General features: G+C 46.5%; 1 pseudogene; it reads right to left on the minus strand.

Annotated features, from left to right (window-relative positions):
- Positions 1 to 656: 656 nt before the first annotated feature.
- On the minus strand, positions 657 to 18614 carry LOC142399963 (dnaJ homolog subfamily C member 13-like; annotated as a pseudogene).
- Positions 18615 to 20139: the final 1525 nt, after the last annotated feature.

Consider the following 20139-nt stretch of genomic DNA (forward strand, 5'->3'; position numbering starts at 1 on the left):
GAGGAATAAAAGGCTGGACATTAGGAGAGGAGATCTGTGTCATGACCTGACAGAACCAGACAGCTCAGCTTCCTTCTGAGGGTCACAGTCACATCATTTTGTGAAGAAATGGGACAGAGAAACAATACATTTCATCATCTCCTGGGTAACTTTTCTTTTCTTTTCGATGTTAGAATCCGTTACAAAGATTCGGAAATTACATTTACTAAAGAGGACAGATCCAGTGCACAAATGTGGCAAAAAACACCCTCAGATGAGTCGTGGCTTTCAGAACAGACGGTTAGGGATCGAGGGAACGGGATGAGGAGGGAGGAAACAACTTCCCAAAGACGAGCCTTGGTCTTCCCGCGTCTTTCTCATCAGAAAGAAAAGAAGAAAAATCGAAAGTAAAAAATATATTCATACAAAAAGTAAACTTTTTTTCTGTCATTGGAAGAAACAAAAGTGGAACAGGAACAAAACAAATGTGGTCATCCATTAAAACAAAGTGTTTTTGAAGACTTGAGTGTCCTTTGTAAAGAGGGGCTGGGGCTGAGATTGTGGTGAAATTCGGTGACGGCTCGCTCTCCCCAGTTGTCTTCCTTCTCCATCCCCTCTTCTGGGGAGCTGAACAGGTTCTCTCTGAGCCGCAGACGTGAAACTGCAGGGCAGCCTGGGTGCCTGAGCGCGACCGTGCGTTGGTCCTTCAGCCTTGGTCTCCAATGTCATTGTCCACAGGGGGTGGGACGCTGGGCATAACAGTGGCGCCAGTTCCTGCTGTCAGGTAACCTGCCACTCCTGGACCTAAAAGAAGGGAGGAGAACGGCAAGTTACGGCCCCGGTGCGACCTAAAGGTAGCTCGAGTGCGACTGGTGAACTGCAATGATGCACTAAACTGGAGCCGAGTGTCCACAAAGTGTAGTTTGGCACTTTTCTGAAATATTCATTATTTTTTTATATTATATTATATTCATTATTAGATTATATGATATTAAAAATATATATTATAACATATATATAATATATTATTATAATTATATTCATTCTTTTTTTCATCATACAAGTAGAAGTCATCATCCAGGCAACATAAACAATGGAAAAGAAGTACTTCTGTCTGCGTCTGTCCATCCTATACTGTACCGGAGAAGCTCAGCCAAAACGTTGGCGAGCATTTCGCTCCCACTGTAAAAACACTGTGTGGACACACCCAGAAACTACTGACTGTGGTTTATGAAGGGGTGATGGCTGCAGGATTCTAACTTTGGATGCTTTTGTACGAGGGGTTGTACATGGAGTATGAGGGTCAATAGTTGTATTCAGTTCTGTGGGGAGAACCACTAAAACACAGAGCTTCAAGGCTAGATGAGTCAGCCAGGAGTTTTAGGCGTTAAGCCAGAATTTGTCTTAATGGTAACTTGAGCATATAAGCTCCTTGGAGGCAGATTATGTGCTCTCTTCACTCGACTGAAGAGGCGGAGTGCAAGCATTAAAAGGATGCATCGAATGCTCCTTTTCTGTAAGCATGGACCAGGCCCGAGTGAGTAAAGATGAGTTAAAAAAGACAGAAAGTATGTTACAACCATGGTGATACCGACTGTATCCGACTGGAGTTTGTTGGTCCAGTTAGCACTAAGAAAGCTTGGCTATCCTGAACTCACTTTGCAGTTGATTAATCTGGATATTTTCTGTTTTTAGCATCTTTTTCTGATTAATTTGTGATGCAATTTGGTCCTTCCTAAGGACACCTTAACTCAGATTATGATATATACAGTGTATACACATAAATCTTTGAGAATTTCGATTTGACCGTTTTTAGCCAAAAGTCGTTAGCCTGGAAGTGATGAGGGCATCGAGTATCGCAGCTACAAAACGCTATTTTTATACCTCTTCTACAGCTCCAAACAACATAACACTTACGTGGTAGTGAGTAGAGGGTCCCTAAAGCCAAACCGAAGTGTCCCGAGGTCTTCATGTGGTCGGAAATAGAGTCCAGAATGAATTCAATCAAGCCAGTACCTTTCTGGAAATGTGTCTGCTGCCGCTACAGACCGTGGTGAAGTTGGTTTGATATTGGATATTCGACAGATATTCACAATAAGGAAATAAGGTGTCTTTTTTTTCAAACCAATATCAAACCAACTTCACCACGGTCTGTAGCGGCAGCTGCAGCAGACACATTTCCGGAAAGGTACTGGCTTGATTAAATCCATTCTGGACTCTATATCCGACCACATGAAGACCTCGGGACACTTCGGTTTGGCTTTAGGGACCCTCTACTCACTACCACGTAAGTGTTATGTTGTTTGGAGCTGTAGAAGAGGTATAAAAATAGTGTTTTGTGGCTGCGATACTCGATTCCCTCATCACTTCCAGGCTAACGACTTTTGGCTAAAAACGGTCAAATCGAAATTCTCAAAACACATCCGAATGACATGATTTTGATGTCAACTCAACGTATGTACTCCCAACATCCCGTAAATTGATCTAAAGTGCATTTTACTCCGGATTATCCCTTTAACTCAGATTATGGTATATACAGTGTAAACACATAAATCTTAAGGATGGAGCAGATGATTTAGTGAGGATGAAATGACATCTTTAGTACTGTGAGGTGAAAAGATGAGAGTGGAAAAGGGATGAAAGTAAAGAGGGAGAGGATGGTAGTAGTAGTCAGGTACGAGTCTACCTGCATCAGAGCAAGAGAGAGGAGGGCTGTGAGGGCCGAGCTCTGGAGTCTAAAGCCCACCTCGCAGTGGGCTGCTGGAGGCCAGGAGAGAAGGAGTGGAAACCCCTGAGGAGGAAATCCGGAGGACAGAGAGGAAGGGAAAGGTAGAGCCAGGTGGTTAAAAGACGTGGACAGACGGAAGGGTTGCTGGGTTTCAGGTCAAGTGAAGAAACAGCCAGGTGTTTGGTTTTGTTTTTTTTTAGGGAAAAGCAAAGCATTGAGAATACTTCATAGATCAGAGAGAGTAAGAGAATCAAGACCTACCTTTAAAGTAATCAAAGAAATATTTTGCTGTTGATAAACCCGTTACCTGTCAGGTAGCCTGCAGTCTGGGACTCTGAGATGAAGAGATCATGTTTCTGGTCTTTGAAGGCACTCCACACCTCGCAAGAATTTCATTCACCTACAAAGCAAAGGGCTTTAAGTCACATCCATCACTGTGATGTCACTGCATTAGTTAAACTACTAACTCATACCTGCTCTCCAAACTGTAGACTGCGAGTCATGGATTTGAGGGCTTTCACTATCTGGGCCTTGGTAGCTGCAGGGTTATCTAACGTCTCCAGGCCAATTCCTTCCAGTAATTTCAGGAGGTATGGAACGAGCTCCACTTTGAGAGCCTGTTAATCAGTTATGAGACGTTTCGTTAAGGCCGCGTTGAACGTGGTGAAGATAAAGCAACAAAACTGAGAACTCACCTGAGCAACTAGTTCCGTCTGCTCCTTTTGGAACATCCGGTTGAGAGCTTCACACGCCAGGCCGGCCATGTCTGCCCGAACCTTCATTCCAGCCATCAGAGGGCCGATCGTCTCCAGAGAAGCCATGGAGCGAACACACAGCTGTGCAAAACAACGCAGCTTTAGCACTGTATTATGTCGCAAAGAGAGGGGGAAGTTTAAGCCCCTGTTGGGCTTTCTGTGATCTAGTGTCAGCTCAGACACGGAACGCTTTCCTCGTTGTCCGACAGGACGTGGATGAGGCGGATGGAGCTCTTGGGCACGGCGTTGTTCTTGTGGTTGAGTGCTGCCAGGACGCGAGGCAGGTGGCCCAGAGGAGGAACCTGGTCAGCCAGCTGGCTCTGGGTGCTGAAGAGGCAAACTGCCGCCGTGGTAACCGTCTCCAGGGCCTCTCCCTGCAGGAAACCACAGATGCCAGTTAGAAAGGCAAAAAGAGCTTACACACACATGTACATATTACACTTATTATATTCATTCAATTGCTACATATAGATGTCTTTAACTGTTAGTTAAGTAGCCCCCTACAATTGTGTATTGTTCTGGAATTGTTGTGAAAAAGAAACAACCAAAAACACTAGAGGAGGTAGACTGTGTGCTTTTTTTTGTTAACTCATCAAGATGCACATTATTTTGACTGTATCAATATGTTTGCTCAAACTGACAGTGGTGATACAATGCTCAATGTAAATGTGACATTGATTTCTATTCCAATGTACCATACTTCCCAATAAAAATATTAAACAAAAAAAAAGAAAGGCAAAAATAATTAGTTTTTTTTAGTTTCCAAATAGCACATCTGCTCACGCTGGGGTTGTTCTTTTCCAGCAGCTCGGTCAGGGTTTCCAGGAGGGACACCAGGAACTCTCGAGGCTTGCGTAGCACCCACCCAGGCTGAGCAATAAAGATGCGCAAGAAGACTCCACCGACCTCAAGCTCCCCCTGACCCGCTCCATAAGCCACCGTGAAATCATCCGGCAACTGAGCACAAAGGCCAAAAAGTTGATTTTCACACCGAGCCACAAAACATTCGGACAAACTGATTAACACTTACCTTCCAGTTCACATCAGGATTGTCCTTCTGCTGCTTAAAGTGTCTGCAGAGACATAGAAAAGCATCGACATCACCCTCTGAGACAGTTCTGGTAACGGCTGCTTACACCACAAATCAAACATACTCAAGCATCATCTCCCGGACGGTGGTGGACACTTTCTCCCTTGAGTTGTCGTTCCAGATGAGCTCGGGGTTTTCGTGCGTTCCTTCAAATATGTGAACGGCCGCCTCTGCGTTGTCTCGCATCGCATCCATGAAAACACCCGGAAGGAAGCGCACGAGTGTGAGACGTACCTGGCAGAGAGCAAGAGACACAAAAGGTGAGTTATTTGCAGATATAATGATGATTATACAACACATCAGTCCAAGCTGACCTTTGGTCCAACCAGTTTGTCTGAGGTCATCTTGGAGAAGAGCTCCGCAGTCTGAGTGCGAACCTGGGGGTGTGTGCAGTTACAGAAGAGGTCCAGCAAGTAGATCAGAGCACCTGTGAGACACGTAGATAAACGGAAACATTATGCAGGCAAAAATCACACACATATAAATATATATATATGTAAAAAAGTACAAGTTCACCGACCTTTGGCCATAGCCTCTTTGACTATCTTTGTGTTTGAAGTCAGTGCATAGAGGGTTTCCAGCACCAACTGCCTGCCTAAAGATGCAAGAACATGAATTTAAGCTCACTGCTCAACAATGAAAGCAGAGAAAGAATCCCACACAGAATGATCGCTATTACAGCTGCTTACTGGAGGGAAGTGAGTGCATCAGCAACAAAAGGTTGGACAACACCAGGGACTCGGCGATGTTGCTCACGCATTCTTGGTTTGACGTCACCGTATTCACAACCTGCAGGAGAAACCGATGCGATTACGATGAGGCCTCACAGGGATCCACACAAGATATAAAAGTCCGGACCCAGATTTAATCGACTCTACCTCCAAAACCAGCTGCTGCACTCTACCGGCTCCATGCACCCGCAACAAAGAGAAGAGCAGCTTGAAATGGCCAATGCACTCGGATTCTGAGCCTGTGGTTGAAAGCAGAGAGCAGCTCAGAAAAGAAGCTTTAAAGCAACTAAATACAACTCAGCATTCATTGGTGTTCCTTCTCACCAGCGTTGTTCTTGATGACATTACGCAGAGCCTCCAAAGCCATCTCAGCGAAACGTAGCCTCTCGGCGTGGTGCTGGGACTCCACCTTGTTGCTCTGACTCATAGCCAGCAGAGTGTGGAGGTACTGAGCCTGCGAGCCGACGTAGTCCAGCAGACTGGCAGCAAAGGCTTTGGGGAACTAAACAGAGAGACGGTAGAGAGATTTACATACACTTCTGACATTAACAGCGATTTATTATTTGTTTAGTTATTTTTTATTTATTTATATTAATCAACATATCAGCAGAGCATCAATGTAAATATGCCAGAGTTAGCACAGTTGCTAAATTTCATCCGTTGTCCAAAGGTAGGTATCATTAAAAAAAAAAAAAAAAAAAAAACACCATGACAAACGGATATAACATGCATAAATCTGACACAAAAAACAAACAAACAAAAAAAACACTAATTCACATCAAAGTTAAGAGTTCATACACAAAATGGAAAAGACGGAGGGGTTACCCATGAGAGCAGGTCTGGTTGCTCTCAACCACTGTTGAAGGGTCTTTTTAAAGATGAGGCTTAAGAATGGAGCTTTGTGTTATCTGCCTGGAAACCTCTGCCTCTGTAACGCCAAACAACAACACGACTAAGCGGAGCTGGAACACTCACCTCCAGCGGGAAAGAAGGTTGCTCGTTGTACACCCGGACAAATATTTCCCCCACGATGAGCTCTTTGCTGTGATCACTGAACAGAAACTCTGCACCGAAGCTCTTGTCATTTTCTCCCTGTTGAACGAAACAACGCGGCTACGTGAGTAATCGCGCATGGACGTCACTCTGTCACCTAAATCTGAACGGCTGCGAGTCTTCCTGACCCTCTTGATGTTTCCCTCCTGTTGACCCTCCAGGAACTCCAACAGCTCGGCTCGTGTTCCATTGTTCCAGATCAGGTAGGGATTCTCAGAGTTACTATTCAGCAGCTTCAAAACCTGAAATCAGCACAAGGAGAATCTAATTATATCCTCTGATGATCCGTGACATGCAGCACGAACCCAACTCTGCTCGACCCCCCGTTCGACTGACCTCAGCAGGAGATCCTGTCCCCAGCTTCTTTGAGATGTACGGTGTGAGCATGGATGCTAAGCTCTTACGGATGGTGGGGTTCTCTGGAGGGGTTCCCTCTATGCCGTTGGTCTCTGAAACAGGGTTATTGCCATCCGGGGAGTGTGGCGTCTGAGCGTAGCCTCCCAGACGACTGAGTGCCACCAGGCTGAGCTTGGCCAAGCTGTTGGCAACCTCCTGCTGGTTTGTGTCCTGGTTAGCCTGCACTCCACTCTCCTCCAGGGTGTAGTCGTAGTTGAAGAGGTGGACCAGAAGGTGCCAGAGCACACCAGCGTGATACAGATGGGTTTGCAGGAAGAAATCCACCGCGAAGGAGCTGACACACTGAACTGCCAGTGCAGCAGTCTTTGGGAGACCCTGAGAGGAGGCAAGGTGGAAACAGAATGGATCACTGTTGGGCAACACAATTCCTATGAAACACTTCCATTTAAGCTCGTCTTTCTCATCATAACACATTAATAAAACTAATTATTTGAAAACTGATTCTATTCAGCACCTAAACAGCTGGATTCCATCTGTATTTCCTGATCATTTGGAGAGCAGCGGGTGGCTCTTAAAGGGGTCAAAATCACTGATCTAAAACTATTAGAGGCAGAAGAAAAAGATGGCTAGCAGTTATTTGTTAAGCAATTAACACTGATGTAAGATAACAGCCTCTGATGACAGCAAGCATTAACACACAAGTCATCAGTCAGTGGGGTTACATGGCACTGAAAGGATCGGATTATTGTCTAAATTACAGATTAATAAAACTGCATGTAGACACCTTAATCTGACAAGAAATTGGATCGGATTAAGACCCCGAGATAACTCGGTTGAAAGTAAAAGTAAACCTGCTTGTTGACCGTGAATCAGACTTTGCGTTCTGCGCATGCTCCAGATGTTTTCCCGGGGTCGTGACCCGGAAGTCAAAGGAGACGATATTCCGGTTGTTGTCGCCGTCAGAAAGAAACAAACAACGCGATGGAGAATGCTCCGTTGGGCATCGAGTTTGTGCAACAAGCAGCTCATCACAGACCAAATGTAGAGGGACGTAGCTTCATCTGGCTCTGCGTTCTCCATCTTTCTCCAATGCCTGAGTTTGTTGTTGTTGTTGGTGGTGAAGAGGTCAACAGGAAGTGGCTCTATTAGCAACAGCTGGAATGGGTACAGCGCCACCTATCATACCGGGGTATGACACGCTTTGTGCCTCTGATCCCATTCATTCACCGCCATATATCCAAGGAGAATTACCCTCGCTCAACTCATTCTTATTGTAATTTAGACAATCTGATCCTTTCAGCGCCATGTAACCCCAATGAGTGTGAAAATGTCAATGGGACACGTTCATATCTGATCAGAACACAGATCCAAACCTTTCCGTAGAACAAGATGTGACAGAGGTCCCGGATGATGTTGGGCAGTTCAATGATCTTCTCCTTGCATTCTTCAAACTGTGCTGCCACACTGTAGCACCTACAGATGTGCCCGCACACCTGTGGGTGGAGTAAGAGTTGAAGAAATCTTTCCAAATACCAAAAAACAAACAAAAGCATGTTCTGATCATTCTACCTGTACAGCCATGTCATCAAGCTTGCTGGATGCCGTTAACACAGCAACACAACGAGAGAGAGCCTCCAATAATATCTGAAGAAACAGACTCGGTTACCCGCAGATAGCATTCCCAGATGCTGATATTTAAGGGCTCAATGTGTCGTAAATACCTCGATGCCGTTCTCACGGCGCAGTTCCTCTGCATTAAGAGCCGAGCAGTTCACCGTGTGGAAGGCCAGGTCAGTAGCAGCCGGGAGGAGAGGTGATGTTTTATAGAAAAGCTGCTCGTCCTCGGTCTCCATCGTGATGGTTTTGATGAGCATGGGGTAACCGGCATATTTGTAAGGTTCCAGTTCTGTGGAGGAACATAACAATTAGCAACGATTGAAACAAAAAGCCCACATCACATCTTCACTTTCACTGTAACAATCTTTTCGACCTACACACCTTGTTTGTGTCGGTTGAACAGTATGCTCTGGGCTTTGAGGATGAGGATAATGTTTTCTGGGTCGGGGCCGTCCACGATTCGGGCAGACTTTGTGCAGAGGAACTCGTAGGCTTTGTTAACTCTCTCAAACATGTCCTGAAATACAAAACAAGTTGCTAAAATCATTCTGAATAGTTATTGTTAGGGCTGGGCGAGTTAACTCGTTATTATCGCATTAACGCGTGATTTATTTTCTTTATTTATTTTAGTTTTCGAATAAAAAAAAAAAAATTGGGGGGGGGCCTTTTGTGCCTTTAATGGATAGGAAAGTTCAGAGAAACAGGAAGCAGAGAGACGGGGAACAACACGCAGCACAGGGCCGTCCGATGCGGGACTCGAACCGAGGCCAGTTGCAGCGAGGACTATAGCCTCTGTACATGGGACGCCTGCTCAACCCACTACGCCACGGACCACCCGTTTTACTATTTATTTTATTATTGTAAAAGTCTGTTGCTCACAGGCTTTTATTTTGTAAAAGTCTGTTGCTGTCTGCTGATCCACCAAACATGGAGAAGGGTACGGAACTTTTACTCGGCCATTTTCTTTTTAAAGTTCTTCCAGACGGCAGAGTCGACAGAACCAAAGTCATCTGTAAACACTGCCAAGTTGAATTGTCTTCTCAGCGTAGTAGTTCCAGTCTAAAATATCACTTAAAGGCAAAACACACAACTGATAGCAGCAAGTCATTCAAGGAAACAGACAGTGGAGCGAGGCTTCTACATAAAAACTACAGAAAGATGCTGATGTTAAAAGTGTGTTTGCACAACAAATGTTATGGCACTTTCATTCATATGGCAGCACATTTAAAATAAAACTAAATGCTAACAGCTATACACTACTTTTGGATTTTGCGTACAAATGCGATTAATCGTGATTAATCAGGTAAATCATGTGATTAATTAGATTAAATATTTTAATCGTTGCCCAGCCCTAGTTATTATTATGCATATTATATGCACGCACCCTTCCCTCTGGGTTTTTGTCAGGATGGTACTTCTGTGCCAGTCGGAAGTAGGCTTTCCTAATTTTACTTTCCTCATGCCTGAAGACAAAAAAAAGACAACTTTCAATGACAGTAAGGGGCATAATGCCACAGGAAATCAACTCAATGTGTTGTGTACCATCTATGATCATTTTAAAAGCAGAACGTGTTTTTTTTTTTTACTCACTGGCCCTGTCCTTTAGGCAGATTGAGGACTTCATACGCATCATCCACAGACATCGAAGGAGGCTTCTTTTCCACCTCTCTTTTCCAAGCTTCAAGAGTGTCTTTCAGTAGCTTCACCTGCAGGAGTAATCAGAGTAGTGCCTCATGAACCCTTTGGTAGAAAACAGAAGCAGGACACTAAAAAAAAGTAAGGTGAGAAAACACATACAGCATCCCTAATGGGCCAGTTGGGGAAGCGAATGGTGTCGCACAGATGTCTGAGGTAGTAGATGTTGCAGAAGAGCTCGTTGTCCAGCTGAGGGAAGCTGATTACAGGAATGGGGCAGTACTGGTAAAGGGCTCGTGTGTTGCTCTGCAGCCTGGGGCTGAAGTCTGCAACATGAGCTGCTATCTTCTCTATCATCAGCCGCCTGTAACAGAGAGTTCAAAGACATTCACATAAACCAGACAGCCATCTAAATAAGAAGGAGCCAGGCAAGACAGAGGCCTCTTCACACCTCATCTCGCTGCTCCATATGGCCTCTGGTGTGTCAAATTCCCCAAGGAATATCTATTATTTTCACCTCTTCTGATTTGAAGGCTTGTTTCAAATGAGTGTACTTCAGGAACCTAAAGAAAAGAAGGAAATGTCAGATATCGCGGCACACACAACACTGACCTTTCATTTCTTTTCTTTCATTTGTGTAGAACATAGAAGTAGATGAATGTGTTAGACAGCGTGTATGGTCCATGACATGCTTTTACCTTGCAACAGGAAGAACGTTGGAGCCTGTGTACATCATGATGAAGAAGAAGACCCCTGTTAAATAGAGGCGTTGCAGGTTGGGGTTGTCCTGCATCACTAGGTACATAAGATTAGCAACCTTTTCCACCAGGATGGGGTCAAACGTCAACAGCAGCTGGAGTGGACAATGGGAAACCACAGAATGTCACTTCATCTTATCACCCCATCTACTCGAGTAGGACTTATATAGCACAACTTTACCTGGACAATGTGTGGGAGACAGGCATTGTCGCTGATCATCCTCTTGATCTTAGGTAAAGGACGGATAATGGCGTTATCTTGGTCCCTAGATACAAAGTAAATTAAGAGCGTTATCATAATTATTGTTCACCGATTTATCCTTCCAAACAAACCTTAAAAACAACCCGACAGGTTCATGAAATTATTACTGTAAAAAACACAAGATGGGAAAACAAAACACACAACCAGTAGTCCCCACCGGCTTGGGTAGTACGAGCACATGGTGATTAGCATGTTGAGGATCAGCGTTGCCAGATCAGACTCGTTCATCACTGCCTGTCCGGAGGCCAGGAGGCACCACTTCAGTTGGGGAATGGCCTGTAGAGGGCGCCAACCATCCATCCCCTGTGCCCAGCAGCGTGTCTTTGCTGTGAGGACACCTGTGCTCCAAAACTCCTGCATCTGGACAAAGATGCAACAGAAAAATGGTAAAGTAAAGCATTCCTGTTGGAAAGGATGAATCTCAAAAACCAGGCCAAAATCCCCAAAACTGGGCCAAAATGACCTGTCAGCAGGATGAATCCCAGTTAAAACTGGGCCAAAATGACCTGTCAGCAGGATGAATCCCAGTTAAAACTGGGCCAAAATGACCTGTTAGCAGGATGAATCCCCAAAACTGGGCCAAAATGACCTGTCAGCAGGATGAATCCCAGTTAAAACTGGGCCAAAATGACCTGTCAGCAGGATGAATCCCAGTTAAAACTGGGCCAAAATGACCTGTTAGCAGGATTAATCCCAGTTAAAACTGGGCCAAAATGACCTGTCAGCAGGATGAATCCCAGTTAAAACTGGGCCAAAATGACCTGTTAGCAGGATGAATCCCAGTTAAAACTGGGCCAAAATGACCTGTTAGCAGGATGAATCCCAGTTAAAACTGGGCCAAAATGACCTGTTAGCATCCCAAAAACTGGGCCAAAATGACCTGTCAGCAGGATGAATCCCTGTCAAAACTGGGCCAAAATGACCTGTCAGCAGGATGAATCCCAGTTAAAACTGGGCCAAAATGACCTGTCAGCAGGATTAATCCCAGTTAAAACTGGGCCAAAATGACCTGTCAGCAGGATGAATCCCAGTTAAAACTGGGCCAAAATGACCTGTCAGCAGGATGAATCCCAGTTAAAACTGGGCCAAAATGACCTGTTAGCAGGATGAATCCCAGTTAAAACTGGGCCAAAATGACCTGTCAGCAGGATGAATCCCAGTTAAAACTGGGCCAAAATGACCTGTCAGCAGGATGAATCCCAGTTAAAACTGGGCCAAAATGACCTGTTAGCAGGATGAATCCCAGTTAAAACTGGGCCAAAATGACCTGTCAGCAGGATGAATCCCAGTTAAAACTGGGCCAAAATGACCTGTCAGCAGGATGAATCCCAGTTAAAACTGGGCAAAAATGACCTGTTAGCAGGATGAATCCCAGTTAAAACTGGGCCAAAATTACCTGTTAGCATCCCAAAAAACTGGGCCAAAATGACCTACCACTTCAAAACTAAAAGGCCCTCTTCGTTCCTTGTCTGCATTACCAAAGTACCACTCCTTCTCACTTTCTCTCTTCATGTCCGGTGATGCCTCCAGCACGTTGCTCTGTGGAAACGGAGAACAAAGATTTTCACATATGGGATGAGCCGAGTGGAGAATTCTACTTTCTGGCCACAGTTCATACCTGAAGTGGCACAGTCGCTCTGCTGGTGTGCAGGTGGGCTATGGTGAGCAGGTCCACCAAGATGCGGACTCCATTTGAATCCATCACGTCTTTCACATTTTTCTGCAAAAATGAACAAGTTAGGCCCCTCCCTTTATCATTCATTTATGCATCTATTTTTTTTAACAATTTACCTTGTTGAGAATGAGCTTGTTGAGAAAGAGGATGAGTCTGTCCCTTTCCAGCTTGTCTGTACACTGTAACCAAAAGGTATGTGATGTAGATTTGAGCCTTTATTGATAGATATAAAAGCACCGTAAACGCTTGCAGGTACAGTTTGGCTGCACATACCCGGTCCAGCATGCCCACGATGTATTTTGTGTCTGCGAAGGGGCCGATCTCCTCGAAGCACTTGCCGTAGACTATCGCAAGCGCCTGCAGGCACAGGCACTTCATCATGACTTTGGGTGTAAGCAAAAAGCGGTGGTAGAGCTCGTTGAAGAACTCATATCTACAAGCACACAGAAGCAGGGTGATCAATCGTGTTTTTACGGAACCGTTGCTGAAAAGCAGAGGTGTCAAGTAACGAAGTACAAATGTAGAACTAATCACTTTTCAAATTAAGCTTGCAATTCATATAGTGGCATCTACCTTTGTGTGTGGGTTTTAAAAAAAAAAATTATTTAAAGGTTACTTTATACTTTTATACTTTAAGTAGGTTTTGGAGCACATACTTTTTCACTTTTACTTGAGTAAAAAGGTTAAGTTGATACTTCAACTTTTACCAAAGTGTTTTTAAACTGCAGTATCTATACTTCTACTTAAGTAACAAATATGTGTATTTTTGACACCACTGCAAACTGCTCGCTCGAACGGCTCAAGCCTGATTCTTACTCGGCACAACCACGCAACTGTTCTGGCTCGAGAACCATTAATGACGTCATCGAAAGCGCCAGCCCCTTCACAGTTCCTTCAGCTCATAAGCGCAGTTTGCGCCGAGAATGCGTCACATTTGCAGTTCTCTCCAGACCAGCGAGCGTCACTGTTGAGGAAACAAGCTGAAAAGCATACGAAGAAAGCATACACAATGCCACCTGTGGTGTCATTGTGGTGTCTATTGCTGGCTACTGCTTCCTCTGCGGATGCAGATCTCGCAAAGCTGCCTATTTCATTGTGGGCAGCTCATAAATACGATGTTGGCCTTATTAAAGATTGTGAACCAGTTGTTATTATTGTTGTACCCGTCTATGTCAGGGATACACTGAAAGTCCAACTATTTTAACACAGCATTGAAAGAATCTCTGGCTGATTTGACTCTGACTCCTGGAACTGTCCTTATCCAATACGTTGATGATTTATTACTTTCAGCAGGATTTACGGATCAATGTAGGACAGACATGTTGAAACTGCTTCAACATCTTCAAAGGAAAAGGTCACAAAATTTCAATTTGTGAATTTGTGAAGGAAGAAGTGACGTTTCTTGGTCATGTTCTCTCATGAGCAGAAATCTGTCCTCTCAGCGCATTGATGCAGTTCTGAACATCCCAAAACCTCTCACAAAGAAACACATGATGTCATTCTTGGGTATGGCAGGTTATTGCTAGCCTGGGTGCCAGCCGAACTTAGCCCCGCCCATAAAAGTTTTGGTCGGGAAGTTCGGTCTGGCTCTGCTCAGTTGGGAAATCATTATGCCCGACCAAGAATCGGTCGACCCAATCAGATTGCCAGGGCGGGCTTTATACGATGATGGACAGATGATCAACAGGGACATTATCGACTACGTCACTAAAGAGCTGAACATGGCTGCCGCTGGAGAGCTAGGGTGTGTAGATTCTGCCATCGAGTCTGTTCTACATTCATTTTGAAAGACGAACAGAGGAACGCGATAAAGGCTTTTATGGATAGAAAATATGTTTTTGCCGTCCTTCCTACAACAAATGTGTGTGTTGCTTAATCTACGTCACATACTACGTTGCTCTGATTGGTTGTAGGTCTATCCAATTGAGCGAAGAGGCATTTTTTCTCCTGGTTCGGTTGAAACACGCCCCATACTCAAATCTCTATTGAGCGGTATCAGACTCACATTCTGACTAGAATCGTGAGTATGACGTAGTCAGGCTAGGTTATTGCAGAGTTCACATTGCAAATTACTTTGAGCTGGAAGCGCCATTGGCCAGCTTAATATATGGGAGGGGCTTGGCAGCCCCTAAGCAGAATTGGCCTTCATTGATTTGAAAAACGCCTTGTCCGCTGCGTCTGCATTGGCCTTACCAAATTCTGAGAAACCATTTATCCAAATGGTGGCTGAAAAGGCTGGTTTCATGTCATCTGTGTTGTTGCAATCCCATGGTGATAAATTGCAACCTGTGGTTTATTATTCCAGTAGGCTTAATGCAGTCGCAGCGCTGTTGCTGCAGCTGAGAAAGCAGTGTTGGCGTCATGTGACATTGTTGGATATAATCCACTAACAGTTTTTGTTCTACATTCTGTTTGTGTCATCCACCTGGAACAAAAGACGTCTCATTTATCAGTAGCAAGGTGGCTTAGATATTCATTATATTATTGGACATGCCCAACATTATAGTTAAACGCTGTATCACTTTAAAACCAGCCACACTTCTGAGGAGGATGGTTAAAAGTCAACTTCTGCTTACTGAGGGGGATGGAGAGCGGCATGACTGCGCAGCTGTTTTGAATGTTGTTTGTTCCCCCGTCCTGATAACGGGACACCCCTTTGTCTAACCCTGATCTTTTCCTGTATGTTAATGACTCCTCCTCTCGTTTTGCTGTGGGTTTGAATTAATTGCTTTAACTGAGGCTTGCAAGTTAGCGGAAAGAAAACCTGTGACTATGTCAGGTTTTGTGTAGAGAGGGGAGGACACGGATGCGGACTTTCAAAAAAAGGTAAAGGGTTTATTAACAAAAAACAAAGTATCAACATAAAACGCGGCAGAGCCGGAGAATAACGAAGCTATAAACAAAACAAAACACTTAACATGGCATGGATAATAAATACTTAACTTAGTTGGAAACGTGGCGTGGAAACGTGGCACAACAAGCAACAGCGACAACAACATGCAACAACACCAGTGACATCAACAAAGATCCGGCCAACTGAAAGGGGAGGCAGGAAACTAAGTAGGGATTGAGTGATTAAGTGAGTGGGTGCAGCTGGTGCGGAATGAACAGGTGAGGGGAATGAACTAATGGCCTGAGTGAGGGAAGTGAAGGGAAAACTAAACATGGACTGAAAAGAAACATAACCTAAACATGAAAACTAAAAACATGAGTCTCTGGGCGTGACAGAGCCCCCCCCTCAAGGGGTGGATCCCAGACACCCCAAAAAAGTCCAAGGGTGGGAGGGAGGGGCTCGAAGCCGGTCGGGGAACCAGAGACGGGCGTGGTACCGGCTTCGGGCAGCAGGAGGCAGTGGTCTGGCGGACGCCCAGACTTCCGTCGGCGTGGCGGCAGGAGACGGCGGTGGTCTGGCGGACGCCCAGACGTCCGTCGGCGTGGCGGCAGGAGACGGCGGTGGTCTGGCGGACGCCCAGACTTCCGTCGGCGTGGCAGCAGGCGGTGATCCGGCGGACGCCCGGACCCCCGATGACGTGGCAGCAGGAAGCGGTGGTCCGGCGGGCGGCCAGACATCCCGTGGCGTGGCAGCAGGAAGCGGTGGTCTGGCGGGCGGCCAGACATCCCGTGGCGTGGCAGCAGGAAGCGGTGGTCTGGCGGGCGGCCAGACATCCCGTGGCGTGGCAGCAGGAAGCGGTGGTCTGGCGGGCGGCCAGACATCCCGTGGCGTGGCAGCAGGAAGCGGTGGTCTGGCGGGCGGCCAGACATCCCGTGGCGTGGCAGCAGGAGGTGGTGGTCTGGCGGGCGGCCAGACATCCCGTGGCGTGGCAGCAGGAGGTGGTGGTCTGGCGGGCGGCCAGACATCCCGTGGCGTGGCAGCAGGAGGTGGTGGTCTGGCGGGCGGCCAGACATCCCGTGGCGTGGCAGCAGGAGGTGGTGGTCTGGCGGGCGGCCAGACATCCCGTGGCGTGGCAGCAGGAGGCGAAGACCGTCCCCCGGTCGGACGGACCTCCGACGGGGGGGGAGCCCCCCCTTTAAGGGATGGATCCCAGACATCCCCAAAGTCTGGGGGTGGGAGGGAGGGGCTCGAACTAGTGAGTCCATGTCGGGCTCTGCCGCCTTATGGTCAGGCCCGGAGGTCTCTTGGTCAGGCCCGGAGGTCTCTTGGTCAGGCCCTGCGGCCTCGTGGTCAGGCCCTGCGGCCTCGTGGTCAGGCTCTGTGGCCTCGTGGTCAGGCCCTGTGGCCTCGTGGTCGTGGTCAGGCTCTAAAGCCTCGTGGTCAGGCTCTAAAGCCTCGTGGTCAGGCCCTGTGGCCTCTTGGTCTTGGTCAGGCTCTAAAGCCTCGTGGTCAGGCTCTACAGCCTCGTGGTCAGGCTCTACAGCCTCGTGGTCAGGCTCTAAAGCCTCGTGGTCAGGCCCTGTGGCCTCGTGGTCGTGGTCAGGCTCTAAAGCCTCGTGGTCAGGCTCTAAAGCCTCGTGGTCAGGCTCTAAAGCCTCGTGGTCAGGCCCTGTGGCCTCTTGGTCTTGGTCAGGCTCTACAGCCTCGTGGTCAGGCTCTACAGCCTCGTGGTCAGGCTCTACAGCCTCGTGGTCAGGCTCTACAGCCTCGTGGTCAGGCTCTACAGCCTCGTGGTCAGGCTCTAAGGCCTCGTGGTCAGGCCCTATGGCCTCGTGGTCAGGCCCTGTGGCCTCGTGGTCATGGTCAGGCCCTAAAGCCTCGTGGTCAGGCCCTGTGGCCTCGTGGTCATGGTCAGGCCCTAAAGCCCCTTGGTCAGGCCCTAAAGCCTCGTGGTCAGGCCCTGCGGCCTCTATAGCTGGGGCCAGCTCAGGAACGGCTGGGGCCAGCTCAGGAACGGCTGGGGCCAGCTCAGGGACGGCTGGGGCCAGCTCTGGGACGGCTGGGGCCAGCTCTGGGACGGCTGGGGCCAGCTCTGGGACGGCTGGGGCCAGCTCTGGGACGGCTGGGGCCAGCTCTGGGACGGCTGGGGCCAGCTCTGGGACGGCTGGGGCCAGCTCTGGGACGGCTGGGGCCAGCTCTGGGACGGCTGGGGCCAGCTCTGGGACGGCTGGGGCTGGGGCCTGGGATGCTGGAGTGGTGAGGGAGGGTGTGTACAGCGCGGCTACCTTCTGTGGCTCCATGCCAAAGATATCCAGCATAGCAGCGCGCTGTACACCCCTCACCTCTGCCCAGATGTGCGTCACTCCTGACATGTGCCTGAGAACCTGCTTTCGTACAAAAAAGTCAATTAGTTCATTGGCAGAGTTCAGTTTCTCCCAGGAGGTGCAGCTCGATGAGAGGCACCAGAAGTCCCCAGCCAGCTCCCAGAAGGTTGTGTAGTCCGCCGCGTCCATTTCTGGCCGGATCTTTCTGTCAGGTTTTGTGTAGAGAGGGGAGGACACGGATGCGGACTTTCAAAAAAAGGTAAAGGGTTTATTAACAAAAAACAAAGTATCAACATAAAACGCGGCAGAGCCGGAGAATAACGAAGCTATAAACAAAACAAAACACTTAACATGGCATGGATAATAAATACTTAACTTAGTTGGAAACGTGGCGTGGAAACGTGGCACAACAAGCAACAGCGACAACAACATGCAACAACACCAGTGACATCAACAAAGATCCGGCCAACTGAAAGGGGAGGCAGGAAACTAAGTAGGGATTGAGTGATTAAGTGAGTGGGTGCAGCTGGTGCGGAATGAACAGGTGAGGGGAATGAACTAATGGCCTGAGTGAGGGAAGTGAAGGGAAAACTAAACACGGACTGAAAAGAAACATAACCTAAACATGAAAACTAAAAACATGAGTCTCTGGGCGTGACAGACTATTTATTTATACAGATTCCAAATATGTTTTTGAGGTGGTTCACGATTGCGGAGCTTTGTGGAAAACATCGCTTTTTTTTTTTTTTTTTTTTTAAATCGGATGGCTGTACTTTTGCCAGCGGTTCTGGTTGGCATTTTTCTGATGGTAGGCCATGCCTACCTAAACATTTTTTTTTCCTTGTTTGCTAAGTGGACGGACAGATTAGATCATGCGTCCAAAGGAGGAATTCTGGATATGGTTGAAAAAATTGATATTGTTTATGTTAACTTTTGTGGGAGCTCTAATAATATAAATTAAAATACAGTCCATGTCCATGGTTCTATGAGATTAATTTAATTAATTTGGCACAGTGAACTATTGATTAAAAAATTCAATTGAAATTATATTATCAGGGATATCACGAGGAAGGGAAGGAAGGCATAGAGGATGTGAAATTCTGGTTGATTCAAGCAGGAAAGAAAGAAGGAACTGGAGAAAGTAAACGCAGAGAAAGAAAAATCAAATCAAGTCAAGTCAAACTGGACCAAAAACAAAGTGATGTTTCACAGAAAGGAAGATGATTTGTGTTTGTGTGCGGAGAATGAAAGTGGAACAAGAAAGTGATGATGATGGAGATTATGGTGGAAAGATATTTGTGAAAAGGCAAATGGAAATTAAGGCAAGAGACTTATTTGTTCTCAAAGGAGCTGGATCACCCCTTTATTGTTACAAATTAAATCTGCTAGAGAAAGATCCAGCTGGTGCAGCCACAGCCTTTTTAACTGAAGGAAAGAATGTAGTGTCCAGATTACAAGACTATATGTCAGCAGAAGCGTTGCATGTTACTTTTGGGTTTAAAAATAACCCGGGACCCGATGAAGATTATGAAAAATAATTAAAAAAGAGTAACCCCAGTAAAAATAAGTTTGTTTCTCATGTATATGCGGATGGAAAATAGATCCAGAGCTAATTTGAGCTAAATCCTTTTTGGAAGGCCCGCAAACACAGGAGGAAGACCCAATACTAACTTAAGCATGCTAATAACTGCTCATTTTGAATATTCCATGTTGGAATATCGTAAGGTTCTGTCACGTTCTCTTTCTGTCTCTCATCAGATAGTGAAAGCTGCCCTCCCTAGTGGCCGATAGACCTCGGCACCAGTTCCAGCCAGGACAGTGGGTGCTGATCAAAGAGACCAGGAGACGTCACTGGAGAGACAAACGGTGTAGAGGTCCGTTCCAGATTCTGCTGGTGACTCACACTGCCATGAAGGTCCAGGGAAAAGACACTGGGTTCATGCTACACACTGCAAAGTGTTCACCACACCATCTGAAAAGCATCCTGGTTCTGAACCCCCTACCTAGAGGGGCTTCCAACGACCGCCCACCTGTGCCAGACTGGTAACAGCCTGAAGCGCAGAAGCCACTCAGACAGAGGCAGCGGGAATTTATTTATTATTATATTGTTTTATGGTAGTGTTTCTTCTGTTTTATTACAAGAAGAAAGGACATTCCACTACGAGATTACAATGCAGTTGTATGGAAGATGGCCTGTTCCAACATTGCATTGGTACTGTGAATATTCTGATCACCCCTGTTTTTATTTGGGGAAAGGTACAGCAAAGACAGTTTGTGATTAATCTGAGTAATTATCCTAATAATACTCATCAGCTGACTCGAAGAGAGATTCATCACTTCCC

The sequence above is a fragment of the Odontesthes bonariensis genome, chromosome 15, assembly GCF_027942865.1.
Source record: "Odontesthes bonariensis isolate fOdoBon6 chromosome 15, fOdoBon6.hap1, whole genome shotgun sequence".
NCBI lineage: Eukaryota > Metazoa > Chordata > Actinopteri > Atheriniformes > Atherinopsidae > Odontesthes > Odontesthes bonariensis.